The 19,356-nt window shown below is 37.2% G+C and overlaps 1 protein-coding gene and 1 pseudogene across 6 annotated transcripts in view; both read right to left on the bottom strand.

Annotated features, from left to right (window-relative positions):
• The window catches only part of SORCS1 (sortilin related VPS10 domain containing receptor 1), a 766,642-nt gene that overhangs the window by 611,199 nt on the left and 136,087 nt on the right, over window positions 1-19,356 (bottom strand). The window lies entirely within an intron of this gene.
• Window positions 9,509-10,082, bottom strand: LOC122743271 (annotated as a pseudogene).

Here is a 19,356-nt window from a genome sequence, read left to right as displayed (position 1 = left end):
GAGTTTATGTATCAGATTTATGGATAGGGGAAGAATTTAGGATGAACTAAGATATAGAGAGCATCACAAAATGTAAAATAGATAATTTTGATTACATAAAATAAAAAGCTTTTGCACAAACAATCCAATGTCATCAAAATTATAAGGAAAGCAGAAAACCAGGAAATAATTTTTATAACAAGTATCACTGATAAAGGCCTCAATTATCTAATATATAGAGAACTAAGTCAAATTTATAAAAATACAAGTCATCTCCCAATAGATAAATGGTCAAAGGATATGAACAAGCAGTTTTCAGACAAAAAAATCAAAGCTATCTATGGTCATATGAAATAATGCTCTAAATCACCATCGATCAAAGAAATGAAAATTAAAACAACTCTGAGATACCACTTCACACCCATTAAAGTGGCAAATGTGGGAAAACTGGGATATTAATCCACTGTTGGTGGAGTTGTGAACTGATCCAACCATTCTGGAGAACAATTTGGAACTATCCCCAAAAGGCTCTAGAATTATGCATACCCCTTCATTCAGCAATACCACTGCTAGCTAGGTTTATAACCCAAAGACATCCCAAAAAAGAGAAAAAGAACTATTGGTACAAAAATATTTATAGCAGCTTTGTTTTTGTTTTTGTTTTTTTGGTGGTGGTGGCTAAGAATTGGAAATCAAAGGAATGTCCATCAATTGGAGAATGGATAAAAATGCTGTGGTATATAATTGTAATGGAATGTTATTGTGCTATAAGAAATGACAAGCAGGATGATTTCAGAAGGGCCTGGAAAAGATTTATATGAACTGATGTAAAGTGAAGTGAGCAGAAACAATAGAATATTGTACACAGAGATAGCAATATTGTTTGATGAAGAACTGTGAATGATTTAACTATTCTCAGCAATACAATGATCCAAGACAACTCCAAAGGACTAATGATGAAACATACTATCCACCTCCAAAGAAAGAACTAATATTTATTGAACACAGAATACAGAATGCTATTTTCACTTTCTTTCAATTTTTTCTTTTATTTCAGTTTTCTTATAAAAACTAATAGGGTAATGTTTGACATAATTGCACATGTACAACCTCTGATAGTTTCAGTTCACTTTCCTCAGGGAGAGGGGAGGGGACATAGGGAAAAAGGGATAGAATTTGGAACTCAAAAATTTAATTAAAAATCTTTATTAAAATTAAAAAATTAAAAATTAAAGGAAATTGTCTATCCCCCCCTTTTTTGAGGCCATGATGAGCCATCTGTTAAACATTTACCAGCACACCCAAGCTTAGGTGAAGTAATAACCATTCTACTCTCACTTGGATTTCTCTTATAAGCATATCTGAGCATACACCTGTGAGTCATTAATGACCCAACCTGACAACAGAAGGAGCTAATGAAGAGCTCTAATTCTTGAGAGACCCAGTCTTTTCCCAAAGAGATACCCCTCACTTGCCAGGATCCTGAAATGATGACTCTTCCTTAGGGCCACGCTGTAGCTATATCCAATCGAAGAGCTCTACTACAAATGCAGCAGCTTTTCTGAGTCAAAAACTGTTTGTTCAAATGACTGGATTGGATTTTGCAGCTCACCATTCACACATATTGGGATCTTTGGCTTTTTAAATATTATTCTCCTTCATCCTTTCTCACCCTGCAAATGTGAAATTAAATTAAGCTAAGAAACCTTTGGCTGATGGGGGAAAAATTCTGTGAGTCAAGCCTATTAGATAGCGAAAACACATCCCCAGGGAAGCATTGGGGCTTGGAGCACCTCAGTCATTAAAACTAGGCCAGACAAAGTACTAGAAAGCAGCCATGAAGAAGCAGAATCCTGCTTTTTCATATCCCAAGGGAGTGGGACTGGATGGCCTAATAGGTCGTTTGCTGTCACAGATTTCCATCAGGTCTTCAGGTTTCTAATCTGTGTCTGCGTTTTAAAATGTTGAACTTGCCTTTCAAATACTTCACTGCTGTAGCCTGTGAGACTAAATTATGTTCTCTTGGTGAAGAGGAGAAGGAAGCAGCCCCCCAAAAAGCTACTTTGAGCTTTGAAGAGGAAAGGCACTTCACTTGCACTAGAGCACTTAGAATACCTCTGAATTACTTTTAGCATCCTTAAGAGTGGGTGATCCATTTGTGGTATTGGATGTGTTCTGTTTTCCCTTCTTCCCCAACTCTAAAAACACGGCTTTGTTGCCTCGAGTATACAAAGTTCTCTGCTTCTTACTGAATGGAGTTTCACTCCTCTTGTTCATTTTCCCTCTATCTACTGGAGGTTTTCACTTTCTTTTTTACACCCTCCACACAGCTGTGTTCCCCTACTTGTGATAAATTCACAGGGTTCTTGAAGTACTGGCTCCTCAGTTTATTTTCATTTCATTTAAGGTGATTTGGCTTATTACAAAGGGTCTCATGGACTTCTAAACAAAATCATTTTAACATTTTAATTCGATTCAGTTACAAAATTGGTAAAAACATGGCATTGCAGGAAAAAAAGAAAAAACCAAAAGATTTGGCATCAGACCTTTGCTCCAATCCCTCCCTCCCTTCCCTAAGGTTCAGCTTTCCCAATGAGGGGGTTTGACTAGATGATTTCTAAATTCCTATGATCTTAATTAACATTATCATAATAAGCTGTTTAGGATAGATAAGAATAGTGGAAAAAACACAGAATTGATGTTACAGTCTTGAGAGGAGGCACATTGAAATAGGACATCAGAAGAGGAAAAGGAACCATATATATATATATATATATATAAATTCAGTGAACAAAATTTTATTTTATTGGGGGGGGGGTGGCCAGGGAATGAGGGTTAAGTGACTTGCCAGGGTCACAGAGCTAGCAAGTGTCAAGTGTCTGAAGCCAGATTTGAACTCAGGCCCTCCTGAATCCAGGGCCAGTGTTCTAACCACTGCACCACCTAGCTACCCCCACAAGATTTTATTAAATGCCAACTATTTGCCAGGTACTGTACCAAGAGTTAAAAATGCAAAGGAAAGCAAAAGACAGTACATGCTATACCAGGGATATAATATACAAACAATTGTAGGCAAATGCTATAAACAAGATAATTTATTGTGATAGGAAAATGCAAACAAAAAATGGAAACTAAATGTGTGCCCAAAGATTGGGGAATGACTGAGAAAATGAGAATACATTTGTGTTACAGAACATTCCTGTATCGCAGAAATGACATCTATGAGGCATTCATTAAATATATATGTGGGGGTAGCCAGGTGGTACAGTGGATAATGCACTGGTCCTGGATTCAGGAGGACCTGAGTTCAGATCCAGCCTCGGACACTTGACACTGTGATGTCAAAAATCTAATGTGGGTCCTAACCTGCCCCCCCACCAGTTTTGGGGGGAAGCTGGCTAAAATTACTGATAAATTCAGCAAGAGTTTAGGCTTTTTAGTATTTATTAAAGTGTATTAGAAGTTAGTGAAGATGAAGAAGTTGAGAAAGCCACCTTTATTTAGCTATCTACGCTTCTATAGAGAAAACACGGAGTAGATCTTTCTACTCTGTTCTGCCCCTGTCGCCACATGCCAGTTCTTGAACAAAAAAGAGAGATCCAGCGAGCCACCCTCAACTTCCTACTTCCTGTCTCCCTCCTCAAAAAGAGAGGTCCTCCGAACTGACTGGTTGAGAGTGGTCTCCTGTTTATTTCATAGTCCCTAGCCTCTGAAAACAATACCCCACTCAGGGCTGGCCAGGCATGTTCTTGATTTTATCCATCTTAAGTTGGTTCTCAGTCAGTATCTCAGTCTCACCCAATTCAATCAATTCCAAATGAATCTTCAGGTGGTGCCCTTGGGCATCTGCCAGATCCCATTATTTTATCACACACTTACTATCTGTGTGACCTTGGGCAAGTCACTTAACCCTCATTGCCCCACCCCAAATATATGTGTGTGTGCATGTGTATAAACAGATGAAGAAAGAAGTAGAACTTGGAGAACAATAAATGCAATTACTATAAAGGGTAATTTCTTAAAGGCATTTAAATTCAGATGAATTATTACAACCAAAATTGGTCTTGGAGATGAGCTTCATCCTCATCTCATGAGAGAAATAAGGAATGATGGGTGTGGAATGTTACACAGGCTTTAATCCAGTTTTTGTTTAACTCCCTTTCTTTGTGACAAGGGAGGGTTTGATTGAAGAGGGAATACACTGACTGATGACTATAACGAAAGAGGAAAAGACATTATAAAAAAACCTTTTTTTAAAATCATAGGAATAATATGTGTTGTTGATTTCATATCATCTTTTTCCAATAGAAAATCTTTTCAACTTGAGAAGATATTCTAAAATCTTCAAACATCCAGGGATTGCTGATGGATAACAGTATAGTAAGAGAGCAGGACTTTTCACTTAATTGTTTGTTGTCCCTCCAATAACCTTGATCCCATCTGCATGAGTAACTTCCCCTCAGATAATTGACATGGGATTACAACTGCCACTTTTTAACAGATTGGAAAAGGTCAGAGGAATGGATCTGACCTTTCCCGGGGCTCTATTGTTCAAACAGGAGGTGTGTTAAAGCTTGAAAATAAATAGAAATCTCAAAAGTATCTGATTTGAAGCGCCTATTTAAAGAAACTCGGGGGACCATCCACATGTCAAGTACTGGAAACCTTGTTTGGTTTTAGTTCAGTTACCTATTCAATGAAAAGTAGGTATTTAAATGGTTTGTCAAGGCTAATAAAGTATTTTACATGTATTATCCTCAAAACAACATAAGTATCATTATCCCTATTTTCTGTGTGAGCACATTGAAGGGTGGCAAAGTTAACTGCTTTGTCCATGGTCAAAGGGTTGGTAAGTGCCAAGGGTTCAAATCCAGATCTATTTTGATTCCAAAACTAACTCTGTCTTAACACCATACATCCTAACAGAGGAAGTGATGATGTTCATATAGCTCCAACTCAATTCAATTCAAGAGCATTTATTAAGAGCATACTGGAAAAAAAAAAAGAGCATACTGGGTGCCAGGCACCATGCTAAGTGCTCATAATTCCAAACTTACTTGTAGTGAAATGTCATGTTTTCATATTTGTGTGTGCATACAGATATTTCCAATGTTCTGGAATATTCAAGAGGATAACAAGAGGCTGTCCATTCACTAAGTAGCAGAAGGCCTGGTCCATAGTCCAGGAGCCCAAGATGCAGGAAGAGAACTATGAGTACCCAATTCAGAATGTAACCTCTGTTCCTTTGGAAAACACTGTGTTTGCTCTCTCCTAGTGAATGAGAAAGCACTCACAGGTATGCATACATGATGCCTGAAGCTGATTCAGAGAGGCCTATGCCTTCTGAAAAGTTTTAATACTCACTTGTGCTTATCATCTGGAAAAAGCTAACCAAAAACATACATAACTTTGCTCACATTTTCCCTGGAACAAAAATCAGTTTATACTAGAGGCACATCAATTACAGCAGAAAATAGGAATAGAGCAATATCTCACATTGTATACCAAGATAAAGTAAAAATTGATACATGATTTAGACATAAAGGGTGACACTATAAGCAAATTAAGGGAACACAGAATAGTTTACTTGTCAGATCTATGGATAACAGAAGAATTTATGACCAAAAAAGAGAGTGAGCATTACAAGATGTAAAATTGATAATTCTGATTTCATTAAATTAAAAGGGGTTTGCACAAACAAAACCAATGCCACCAATATTAGAAGGCAAGAAGACAACTGGGGGAAGATTTTTATGGAAAGTCTCTGTGCTAAAGATCTCATTTCTCAAATATTTAGAGAACTGAGTTATATTTAAAAGAATGGCATCCATGAATTGATAGTCAAAGGATGTGAAACAGTTTTCAGATTTAAAAAATGAAAGCTATTTATAGACATATAAAATGCTCTAGATCACTATTAAAGAAATGAAAATTAAAACACATCTGAGGTACCATCTCACATACATCAGGTTGGCTAACATGACAGAAAAAGAAAATAGAAAATGCTTGAAGTGATATGAGAAAATTGGGACACTAATGCATGCTTGACAGAGTTGTAAACAGATTAAACCATTCTGGAGAGCAATTTGGAATTATACCTAAAGGGCCACAAAACTATGTATACACTTTGACCCAGAAATACCATTAAAAGGTTTGTATGCTAAAGATAAAAAAGGAAAAAGGGCCTATGTATAAATGTTTGTACGTGTGTGTGTGTGGGTGTACCAGCTCTTTTTGGGGTGAAAATGAATTGGAAATTGATGGAATAACCTACAAATTGGAGAATTGTTGAACAAGTTACAGAATATGATTGTGATGGAATACTATCGTGATATAAGAAATGGGGGCAGCTAGATGGCACAGTGGATAGAGCACCGGCCCTGGATTCAGGAGTACCTGAGTTCAAATCCGGCCTCAGACACTTAACACTTACTAGCTGTGTGACCTTGGGCAAGTCACTTAACCCCAATTGCCTCACCAAAAAAAAAGAAAGAAATGATGAGCCAGTTAGCCTCCAAAAAACCTAGGAAGACTTATATGAACTGATGCAAAATGAAGTGAACAGAACAAGGAAAACATTGTGCAGATTAAAAACAATACTGTGCAATGATCTGTTGTGAATAACTTAGTGACTCTCAGCAATATAAGGACCTAAGCTAATTACAAAGGACTCATGAAGAGAAAGACTATTCACCTCCAGATAAAGAACTGATGGAGTCTGAATGCACATCAAAGCATACTTTCCCATACAATGGGAATATGTTTTACATTACTGGATATGTCTAGTACATATTAAATTGCTTGCCTTTTCAATGAGGAATGGGGGGACAGAAAGGGAGAGAGAATTTGGAACTCCAATTTTTAAAAAAAATATTTCTTCATGTATTTGGAAAAAATAAAATATTAATATAGACAAAATAACCATGAAAATAAAATATCTTGGAATCAACTACCAAGACAAACTTACTTAAGACTTAAACAGATATAACTTCAAAGCACTCTTTACAGAAATTAAGGTATAATTAAACAAATCAAGAAATATTCATTGTAAATGATTAGAGTTGTGAACATAGTTAAATGACAATATTACATAAATTAATTATATAGATTTAGTTCTACATCAATCAAACTGTCAAAAGGTTACCTCATAGAATTATACAAAATAATCATAGAATTCATTTGGAGTCAAATCATTCAAAGTTCTTCATCAAACAATATCATCTATAATTACATGATCATTTTTAACAGAACTGATAGGGGAATAATACTCCTAGGTTCTAAAACTGTATTATAAAGCAATTACCACTAAAATATATTTTTATATTCTTTAAGAAAATAGAAAAGTAGATCATTAACCAGACTACGTCTACATTTCTATACCAATCTGAATACTTCTCAATCTCCTTTGTGAGATAAAATTCTATTTAAAAAAAATACTTCTCTCCATGTGGTGCCATCAATTCCCTTGAATTCAATTATCATTTCAATGTGTATTGATATCATTTATTTTCATTTCTAATTTACTACTAGCTCTACAAATGCAGTCGTAAGTCTCTCTCTTTGAGCTTCATTCCAGCATCACCAAATGCCTTTTGTAAATTTCAAACTGGATGTCTTATAGACATTTGAAACTCAACATAATCCACAGCAGAATTGATTATTCTTTCTTACAATCCCTCTTCTATTGACCTTATTTATGCTGCATATATCCCCTTCCTTCTAGTCTGTCAACCTCAATATCATCCTATAATGATGGCACACTGACCTTCTTGGTATTTTTAAATGATATATATTATTTTATTTTTCCCAATTACATGTAAAGAAAATTTTTAACATTCATTTTTTAAAATGGGTTCCAAATTTTCTCCCTCCCTAAGAAAATAAGCAATTTGATTTGGGTTATATATATGCAATCATGTAAAACATATTTTCATATTAGCCATGTTGTAAGAGAAGAAACAGACCAAAAGAAAAAAAATAATGAAAAAATAAATAAAATTTAAAATAGTATGCTTTCATCTGCATTCAGAGTTCCTCAGGTCTTTCTCTGGGTGTGGATAGCATTTTTCATCAATGAGTCCTTTGGAACTGTCTGTGATCACTGTATTGGTGAGGATACCTAAGTCATTCATAGTTTATCATTGTAAAATATTGCTGTTATTGTGTACAATGTTCTCCTGATTCTGTTCACTTCATTTTGAATCACTTAATGTAAGTCTTTCCAGGATTTTCTGAAATCTGCCTGCTTATCATTTCTTATAGCATGATAGTATTCTATTACTTTCATATATCACAACTTGTTCAGCCTTTCCCCAATTGATGGGCATCCCCTCAATTTCCAATTCTTTGCCACCACAAAAAAGAGCAGCTATAAACATTTTGTACAAATAGGTCCTTCTCTCCACCATTTTTTTGTAGAAGAGCAAATATACTTTTATTTTAGTCCAGTTTCAGTTTGCTATGTTCCCCTAGCCTTAGGGTCATTCACTGGCCCTTCTGTCCCCCACCTAGAAGTGGGAAATGACATCCAACTCAGGCTCTAGCTTCCCCCACCTCCAACCACATGCCTATCGATCCCTTAAAAGAAGGTCATGGTAGACCAAGGGGCTTGACTCCTTAGCTAAGCTTTGGCAAATTCAGAAGACCAGCATATGCTTCAGGGCAACCTGGGCTATTCTATGGTTTGGTCCATGAAGAAAGCCTAGATACTGACTCCCACGCCACTGGCTCCACAGTATAAAAAAGACACTTGTATAGTCACTGTTACCAGGGCCTCCTGGCTGGATTACCAGCTCAGGCACTTTCGAAATGAGCTAGGGTTGATGTCCAGAAAGACTGAGGCCTGGGGAACCCTGTCTAAAAACGGTCTGAGGATCCACTTTGTGTACATACTGTTGGCTGCTACTTTTCCAGAAAGCATAAGGATGGAGTCACTCAATCAGAAGGCCCGCCACGCTAGAGAGGGTAGGGGAAATTCTATAAGTGGCACTGGGGGGTGGGAAACCAAGGGAAGCTTGAGTAGGTGAATCATTAAAATTAGAAAATATATCCAAAGTCCTATGCAAACTAAGTAAATGTTACTTATTATTAGTTTAAAACATTAATTCATTACTTTAAAAGATCCTATGCTAAATTAATAAATAATACTATCAGGAAGGTGCTTCTCAACACTCAAAGAATAGACCAGTACTTTGATTGAGTTTCCCCATGGGAGAAGAGTCCTGGGGCCTGTCTCCATTTAGCTGCTCATAGACCCTGAAACCTGAGCTTTGTGAGAAGACAAAAGAACAGAGGAAACTGTCTTGGGAATGAAGAAAGCTGGGAGGACTACTCGAGTGACTAGTGTTCAACTTTTGCTCTTAGGAGGGATACCTGGGTAAGGCTAGAGTAGGTGGGGTTGAACACTTCATAGCTAGGGAGCAAAGCCATTCCCCAAGAAAGAGGGTGAGGAAGGATGGGGAAATGAAAAGGCCTCGTGGAATGATTGGAAGGAAGGTCAATTTTGCTTTCCAGGCATGGTTCATGGTCTTCATTTCTCTGTGAGAGAGACATTGATCTTGAAACACCCCAGACATGTATTGCTATTGCTTAGAACAATCTGAACATAGTAGTTGTCACTGATGAGAGAGGTCAGCATCTTCATGGGGGGCATTTGGAAACTGGTCTTGGGCAGGGAGCAGATACCCTTTTTATAGGGGCAATGGCAAAGCAGGCCATGGCTATGGAGAGGCTCAGGGTAAGGCTCCCCAGGTGGAATGAAAGAGTCAGTTATTTCACACATATCTTTATATGTGCAGCTTCCAATCTTCTTTAAACAGGGGATTTGAAAGCAAAAACCAGGAGCCATTTCTTTCTCCAAAGTTATACTGCTTTCACAGGAGAAGTGAGGGGTACATTGGTCTTGTTCTCCATGCCAGTGGTTACTTTAATAGGGATACTGATAGGTCTACCCCTAGGCTGGTGATCAGTACTGGGTCATGCCCATTATCACAGTTTTCCCATGAGAAATTACTGACCTTGTCTAGGTGGAATGAACCCTTGTCAGTGGGAACAGGCCACAGCAGAGACACAACCACAAGCACACCTAGAGCAAGGGACTTCATGGTGTCTGACAGCAGTTGACTCTTCCACTTTAAAAAAAAATCTCTTTGGGATACATACCTAGTAGTGATATTGCTGAATCAAAGGACATGACAGTTTTATAGACCTTTGGACATAGTTCCAAATTGTTCTCCAAAATGGTGGGATCAGTTCACAACTCCACCAAGAGTGTATTAGTGTCCCACTTTCCCCACATACCCTCCAACATTAATCATTTCTGTTTAGACAATTATGATAGGTGTGAGACAGTACATCAGATTTATTTTAATTTGCATTTATTAAATAATAGTTATTTAGAGCATTTTTTTCACATGGCTCTATAGATAGCTTTGATTTTTATACCTGAAAACTGCAGGTCCATATCATTTGACCATTTATCAATTGAGGAATTATTTGTACTCTTATAAATTTGACTCCTATCTCTGAATATTTGAGAAATGAGGCCCTTATCAGGGACACTTGCTGTAAAGTTTATTTCACAAATTTATTTTCCTTCTAATCTTGCTTGCATTGGTTTTGTTTGAGCAAAACTTGGTATTCTTCAGATATTCCATTTCCTGTCCTGAAGGAAGTGAGCAGAACTAGAAAAACAGTGAATACAATGATCACCACAATGTAAAGGAAAAGTATATTAAAATGTAGCTGAATATTGTATAGTTGGTTGTAATGACTAATCCTAGTCTCTGAAAAGTAATGAGGAAATTTTCCTCCTTCCTTTTATTGTAGCAGTTGCAGATAATGGCTACATTATGCTTCATACCTTGACAGCTTTGGTGGCCATATAAATTGGGTTCTAAGTCTTTTTCTTTGTTACAGAAAGCCCATTAGAGGAATTTAGTAGGGGGATATCTAATACATATTTTTTTAAAAGAAAGAGTAAATCAAGAAAGACCAAATGTTAACAAAGTTGTCACAAATATCCAAATGGGGTATACAGGATACACCAAGACCACCCTAATTTGGCAGTATCCCTCTCCCTATGGTGGAGCTTCCTAGAATCCCAATTCTAGGTTATCAGCTTTCCCAGTTTATGGGAACTCAAGTTTACAAAGCTGCCTCCATTATTTCTGTTTTCTTCCTCTGCTTCCTATTTGCTCCCTTTCCCCTCCTTTCAGTAGGCTTTGGAGAAAGGGAGGTATATATCATGACTTGGTCACACTGCAGTACAGGGTCCTTCTATAACCCCCTTCCTGGACTCTTTCCATGATGCTCTCCTGCTCCAGTGACATATCTGTTTGGCAAAGTCCAGTTCTTTTTGCAATCTACCTTCCTCCGATCTATCTTCAGAGTTGCCCATTCCTACCTGGAGACACCAGCAAACTTCAGCCCTGATCAGGGACATATCAACCAAACATTATTTCCCCCATTTGATTCTTCCTGATTGCTTTTACTATGGCATAGATGGTCCTGTTGTATACAGATTAGAAAGGCAAAAAGATCAAATTCTACATCTTAAAAGGATTTGCCTCTGTTTAGCACCTAAGCTTCTACCGTTGGGTCCTCCTGTTAGTACTAGAGGATAAGGGTCCAGGTGGAAACACAATGTTTTTTAGGCCAGAAGATAAAGATTAAAAAGGTCTTTCTGAATTTTTTTACAAAGTTTGAATTTTAAATAAAGTTTAACTGTTAATTAAAAATCACTCATTTGATTAATTTTATGAATAAAAATGACATCCTTTATGATTGGATAATAATTACCAAATTTATATGTGCTTTAAAGTTTGTGAAGCTCTTTACATATATTATGTCATTTGACCTCATTTACAGATATTATCTTTATTGATTAATGTTGGTCTTAAAAATAAAATTCCCAGAATACAAACCCTAATGAAATGTGCTATGCATTAATATGCAAATGATTAAGGAGAGCAGTATCATTGTTTGTAAACAATTTGTAAAATAGAAAGTAACATCTTTTGAGGATGACCCACAATCCCTGCATCTCTGAACTGAGTGCAAATACTATACCTATTCTTTTATGGTATGTGTGTGTGTGTGTGTGTGTGTGTGTGTGTGTGTCTGTGTATGTATTTTAAAGCACACACATTTAACATTTATTTAACTTTCTCCAAGTAACCCTAGCTGGTGAGTAATCCCGGTTCATATCTGTTTAGCATGAATAGGATTACTCAATCAACAGCACCTCCTATTTTCTTTCTTTTTCTTTCTTTTTTTTTTTTTACATATAAGGTATTTTATTTTTTCTGTTACATGTAAAGATAGTTCTCAACTTTTGTTTAGCACCTCCTATTTTCAAGACACTGTGTTCCCCTCTCAGATGCTGGTGAGGTAAGACAAAAGTCAAACAGAGCCTGTCCTCAACGATTCCATTGGGATGTGAATACTTTGATTAGAAGGCCTTGAAAAAGCAGTTAAACCCAAAGTACTACCTGTGGAATTAATCATTTTTCAGAAGCCAAAAAGTCATATGTAATGACAAAATTATTTTTTTTTAATTTTAGCGCTAACGATTAACTAACGATGGTTTTTGTTGTTTTAAAAACAAACACGATGTACAAGTTGTCCCCTTGTTTTTGTCATTGTTTTTGTTCTTGTTCAGTTGTTTCAGTCATGTCTGACCCTTTGTGACCCAATCTGGGGTTTTCTTGGCAGAGATACTGAAGCGCTTTGCCATTACCTTCTCCAGCTCATTTTGCAGATGAGCAAACTGAGGCAAACAGGGTTAAGTGACTTGCCCAGGGTCACACAGCTAGTGTCTGAGGCCTGATTTAGAAGATTCTTACAGGTCTGGCACCCTATCCACTGTGCCACCTATCTGTCCTTGTTTTATAAAATTTGTAAACCTTGGGTGGATGTGGGAATAATTCTGCCGAGCTATACATCATGAAGGATCTCTCAAAGAAAGTAAGCATATACGCAAGCATATTCATGGATTATATAATATAATCTTTATTATGGCATAGGCCCTTTTGACAGTTAAATGACCTCCCTTCTTAGAATAATGTCTGTAAAATCACTACAAAACATAACATTACGAAGAAAACTATATTTAAATATAATTATTAAAAAAAACCTTTTAAACAATCCTAGTTCATAGCCTCAAGTTAGAGAGAACACCTGGGGTATATAGAATTACAGAAAGCACTTTGTCCCTGAACTTCACGATCAAAGAAAAAGTATGGTGTGAAATTTTAAGTCAGATTGGTAAGAGCTAAATGAATGATAAGAGGCTTGGTTTGGACTCTCCTTTTTTATCTGAGATAATTTTAGAGGATACTAGGCAGCAACATTTGGAATATTGCAACAATCCAGCAGCCTGTCCAATCAAAACCAGCATCTGACCCTGTGATGGGTTCTGGCTGCTCTATATGGGAGAGGGAGTGTATGGAACTTGGTAATTTGTACTACTTGAGTTATTTGAAAGCCTCATCCTCTTGACCTCAAGTAAAGTTTTTCCTTTGTTTTTGGTTAAGCAATGAAGTTTATTTTTAATACATTATTCAGGCAGAAGCAATGTTTAATCAGGACTCTATTTTACTGACAGAAAAGAATTGAGTTCTCTGCTAAGCAAGTCCATTCTAACTTAGTGACATTCAACAGGGAAACTGAGTCAGCCACTGGTGTTAATTATTCAGGAAAAATGATATCCAGGACAGCTAGGTGGCACAGTGGATAAAGTACAGGCCCTGGATTCAGGAGTGCCTGAGTTCAAATCCAGCCTCAGACACTTGACACTGAATAGCTGTGTGACCTTAGGGAAGTCACTTAATCCCCACTGCCCCACAAAAAAAAAAAATAAATAAAAAGTAAAAATAAAAATAAAAATGATGTCCAAGGACATCTTAGGTTTTACAGGTACATTTTTTCCATGACTTTTCTTCTTTGATATTTATACATGAGAGCTAAAGATGCAATTTTGGTAATGTCTGATGAGGAAGGAAGAATTATTAAATTAATGCATTGTGCTTCACTTTAGTTTTTCTGTACTCAATGCTACTTATGCAAGGCACTTACCTTGATTGAGACTATTAACACATGAAAATAAATTCACATTTCAAAAAAGTGTGCATGCATTCCCCATCTTACATTTCTTTTTTTTTCTTGTTTAGAATTTTATTTTCCAAAATATATGTAAAAACAAATTTTGACATCAATTTTTAAAAAACTTTGTGTTCCAACTTCTCTTCCTCTTTCCCTTCCCACCCCCACCCCCAAGAACTCAAGCAATTCAATATAAGTTATACATGAGTAAGTATGGAAAACATTCCCATATTAGCAAGGTTGTGAGAGAAAACAGTTAAAAAACAAAATTTTAGATTAAGGAATTTTCAGAGAAAAAAAATTTTTAAATGTGTTTCCATCTGATTTCAGATACCATCAGTTCTTTCTCAGTAGATGGGTTGCAATTTTCATAAGTCCTTCAGGGTTATATTGGATCATTGCCTTGCTGAAAATAACCACACGCTTCCCAGCAGATAATCTTACACTATTGCTGTTATTTTGTATACAGTACATTTCACTCTGCTTCAGTTCATGTAGGTCTTTCCCGGCTTTTCTGATAGCACCCTGTTCATCACAACTTTTATATAGTACCTTAAACGTGACAAAGAATTGTCTTCACAATAGCCCAGCAAAGTATGTACCATACATTTTGCTGTTATATTCAATCATCATAACTATTTCCCTCCATCCTCTTCCCTTCCCATGATATTTACTATATTTTCTATCTTCTTTTACCCCAGTCCTCCTCAAAAGTGTTTTACTTCTGACTGCCACTTTCCCCAATCCACCCTCCCTTCTTTCACCCTTCCCTCCTTATCCTCTCCCCCTCCTACTTTCCTGTAGGGTTAAATAGATTACTCCTCCTAATTGGGTGTAAATGTTATTCCCTCCTTGAGCCCACTCTGATGAGATTAAGGTCTTTGAGCTAATTCTGTGTTCTAAATTTTTCTTCTTACCTCCCTCCTCAACGCTCCCTATGAATGCAAAAACTCAATGTCATACTTGTGCAGTTATGCAGAATATCTTCACCTTCCTCAAAAGTGTTTTGCTTTTTACTTTCCAATCTACCCTTACCTCCTTCCCCTCTTCTCCACTCCCCCTCCCCTACCCACTTTCCCTCAGGGCAAAAATATATTGCAATACCCACTTGAGTATATATGTTATTCCCTCTTTGAGCCACTTCTGATTATAGTAAGGTTTCACTCACTCCCCCACTCCTTCCCCCTCTTCCCCTCCCCTCCATAAGCTTTTTTCTTGCTTCCTTCATGTGAACTACCTCTCCCCAGTCCACCTCTCCCCTTCCCCCTCCCCCAGTTTATTCCTCCTACCCCTCAACCCTATTTTAAAGATGTCATCATGGATTAGCTAGGTGGCACAGTGGACAAAGCACCAGCCCTGGACCCAGGAGGTTCCAAGCCCAAATCTGGCCCCAGACATAAGACATTCCACCCTGTTTGCCCCACAAAGAACAAAACATGAATGCTTTACACATATCATCCTTTCATATTCAGTTCAGACCTATGTCTTCTGTGAATTCCTTACTATGAAAATTGTTATGAGTTTGAAGTATTATCTTCCCATGTAGGAATATAAACAGTTTAATCTTTTAATATCCCTCATGAATTCTTTTTCCCGTTTTTTTTTTAATGATTCTCCAGGATCTTGTATTTGAAAGTCAAATTTTCTATTCAGTTCAGGTCTTTTCATCACAAATGCCTGAAAATCCTCTTTTTCACTGAAGTCCCATTTTTTCCTCTGAAAGATTATACTCAGTTTTGCTGGGTGAGTACATGATTCTTGGCTGTAATCCCATGTCCTTTGCCCTCTGTAATATCCTATTCTGTGCCCTCCAGTCCTTTAATGTAGATGCTGCTAGATCCTGTTTTATCCATATTGGAGCTCCACAGTATTTGAATTCCTTTGTTCTAGCTGCTTGCAATATTTTCTCTTGGATCTGGAAGCTCTGAAATTTGGCTATAACATTGCTGGAGGTTTTCCTTTTGGGAACTCTTTCAGGAGGTAATTGGTAGATTCTTTCAATTTCTATTTTGCCTTCTGCTTCTAGAATATCAGGACAATTTTCCCTGACAATCTCTTGGAAGATGCTGTATAAACTCTTATTTTGGTCATGGTTTTCAGGTAGTCCAATGATTTTCAAATTATCTCTGCTGGATCTATTTTCCAGGTCAGTTGTTTTTCCAAGGAGATATTTAATATTGCCCTCTATTTTGTTATTCATTTGGATTTGCTTTACTGTGTCTTGGTTTCTCATAAAGTCACTAGCTTCCATTTGTTCAATCCTAGTCCTCAGGGATAATTTTCATCAGACAGCTCTTTTATCTCCTTTTCCATTTGGCTTTTCAAGCTGTTGACTTTTTTCATAGCTCTCCTGCATTGCTCTCAATTCTCTTTCCATTCTTTCCTCCACTTCTCTAAATCTTCCTCCTATCTCTCCTACTTTTTCTTCAAAGTCCCTTTTCAGCGCTTCCATAGTCGGAGACCAATTCATAGTTTTCTTGGAAGCTTTGGATGTAGGGGCCCTGAGGTTGTTATCCTCTTCTGAGGGTGCACCTTGATCTTCCTTTTCACTAAAGAAACTTTCTATTCTCAACTTTCTTAGCTTACTCATCTTGCCTTTTTTCACTTGACTTTTAGCTCCCTCTTACAGTGAGGCTCTATTTCCAAGCTACACTGTTCCAAGGTTTAGAGGGTCCCAGTTGTTTTGGTTTGGGGGAGGGCAGGTTTTTCTCTCGCCTAGCCTGTTCTCTGATCCAAAAGTAACCTCAAGACAACTTGCTAGTTAACCAGCCAGCAGAGTGATGTAGTGGTTTTTAGCTTTGATGAGCCTGTGACCCTCCCCACCTTGGCCTCCTGCTGCTCACGATTTCTTCCTGATTCTCTGCTGGGGCGGGATATCTGAATTTCTCCTCAGGTCCTGCAGACACCCCTGTATTTTCCTCCCCCTGGGCCAGCTGTTCAGCCTTCTCAACTGATGGTAAGCTTAGTTCCAGAAGACGCTGGTGCTGCAGCTGATTCAGAGGCTGTGGGTAAGTTCCCGTTGTGCAAAATATTTGGGGTCTGTGTCAGTGCGATCAAGGGGTTGGATTCTGCTTGCAGCCTAGTACAACCTCTTTTAATCTGGAAAATAATCTCAGCCATCTTTTTGTGGGTTTTGCCACTCCATGGCTTATTTTATTGCTGTTTGGGGGTAACTGTGTCATGAAATCTGTGTGTTTAATGTCTTTCCTCCCCCATGTTGGCTCTGCCTCCCTTATGCCTTGATTATTGTAATAGTCTCCCAAGTCTTACATTTCATTCCAGGTATCTTTGTTCAGGAAAGAAAAATTTTATATAGTAAAGCCTAAATCAGCTACAGAAGTTTTTTCTACTTAGAACAGAAAATTGTATACAAAGAAAATGCTTACTTGGAAACTCTTAACAATGAAAGTTAAAGATGGGAAATAAATCAATTAAATGAGAGGACAAGTCCAGGATCCAGATATTAGGATCATTCTTATACTGTACTCAAATGGGTTTGCTATTTTGTTTTCATGGGGTAGGCATTCAGGTTGAGGATCTTATATTTCTCTAATTATCAAGAATTTATTTTAGTGTCTCAGAGACTTGAGAAGAATAAAAATATCCCTCCAAGTCTTAGGAGTTACACCTAAAAGATGCTGAATATATGTGTGTGTATATACACACACACACACATATATATATATATATATATATATATATATATATATATAAAATTATTTTCTATAAAAGAAAATTCTCTAAGCACAAGTCCATCTTGATCAATTTATACTGAAACCTAAGTGTACATCAATGAGACCCCCCCCCATTTACAGCTAATTCTATTTTAATAGTATAGAGCAATTTCATATTTAGGTAATTTTTCTCTTTCCAGCACAAAAGTACTATTAAGGAGATAACATTTAAAATGCTTTATAAACCTTTAAAATGCTACATAAATGCTAGTTATTTTGTTATTACTGAGAGCAGAATAAAAAAAAAAAACTGCCTCCACTTTGGGGCAGAAAGGGGAGATTCTCTCTGCTACAAATCAAGTGCCTCCTTCCCCAAGTTTGCAGCAGAGTATCTGGTCATTTCCACATGTATAAAATGGAAAGGTTGGACTAGATGACCTCTGAGGTCTCTTCCAGAACTAAATCTATGCTCCTAGGTTCTAGCCCCTGGGAAAAATGAATGGCTAGGCAGAATTCATTTTTATCTCCATTGCTATTGTTCTTCATGTTTACTTTTCTTCTTAAACCTATAGCCAATGATTACTTTATAGAGTAAATCAAGAAAAAACTTCATTCTCTTGATGTCTAACCAAAATTATAATTTCTATGGAACCTCCTTTTATTACAACTTCAATTCTTACTTTGAATGCCAACCAACTGAGTCTAATCCCCAAGTTTCATTCATCATTTCTTTACCCCATTCTTTGAGGTCATTAATCAAAATATTAAATAAACCCCTGGTCCAGACCCACCTCTGGGGCACCTAACTGGTTATCCTTCCCAATCTTGGAGAGAATCATTTATCATGTCTCTGCAGTTGTAGGCCTAAGGAGTCTTAGACTAAGAGATGGGGCTCTGATTCACACCAAAGCCCACTCCTAAGACTTTCGGAGCAGCTTTCCATGAAGACCCAAGAAAAACCTACTGGAAGCCCAAGTCCTGCTGACTAAGCCATCCTGACAAGGAAATGGGGACTTGGGTTTCATTCTAGCCTCAGAAGCTGTGAAAAATTCTTTAGAATGATAGCCAGTATTACCAAACACAGTTGGACATGCTTCTAAATTTTAGCTGATTTGTTCTCCTCTTCTCACTTATCCTGATGATTTCTCATTCAATAGCCTGTCAAATTCTATTCTGAAAAGGGATTTTTTTCCATCATCAAAGCAAGAGCCTAACATTCTACTTAAGAATCATCCTGTTAGCACATTAGTGATAGGGAAAGGCATTGAAATCAATAGCCACAGAAAATGAAACGCTCTGTTTCTCAGCCATACCAACAAGGACAGTACTTGTAGCCGCCGGTGGACTTGCCTTGTACTGCTGTGTTGACAAGCCATATGACAGACTACATGTTACAGACATATTCCACTTAAAAGAATACTCACTTCACCTTAATAATTTTTTTAAAAAGAAAGTAAAAAGTAAAAAGAAAACATATGGTAACATAGTTGTTTACCAGCACATATTCCCAGATAAGAGCTAGGAAAAAATCCTCCTCCCTTCACCCCTTTAACACTGTTCTCTCTCTTGATCATTCATTGGCTCCAATCAACCTCTTAAG

The sequence above is a fragment of the Dromiciops gliroides genome, chromosome 2 (assembly GCF_019393635.1).
Source record: "Dromiciops gliroides isolate mDroGli1 chromosome 2, mDroGli1.pri, whole genome shotgun sequence".
NCBI classification, from domain to species: domain Eukaryota; kingdom Metazoa; phylum Chordata; class Mammalia; order Microbiotheria; family Microbiotheriidae; genus Dromiciops; species Dromiciops gliroides.
This window is presented reverse-complemented; position numbering and strand designations above follow the sequence as displayed.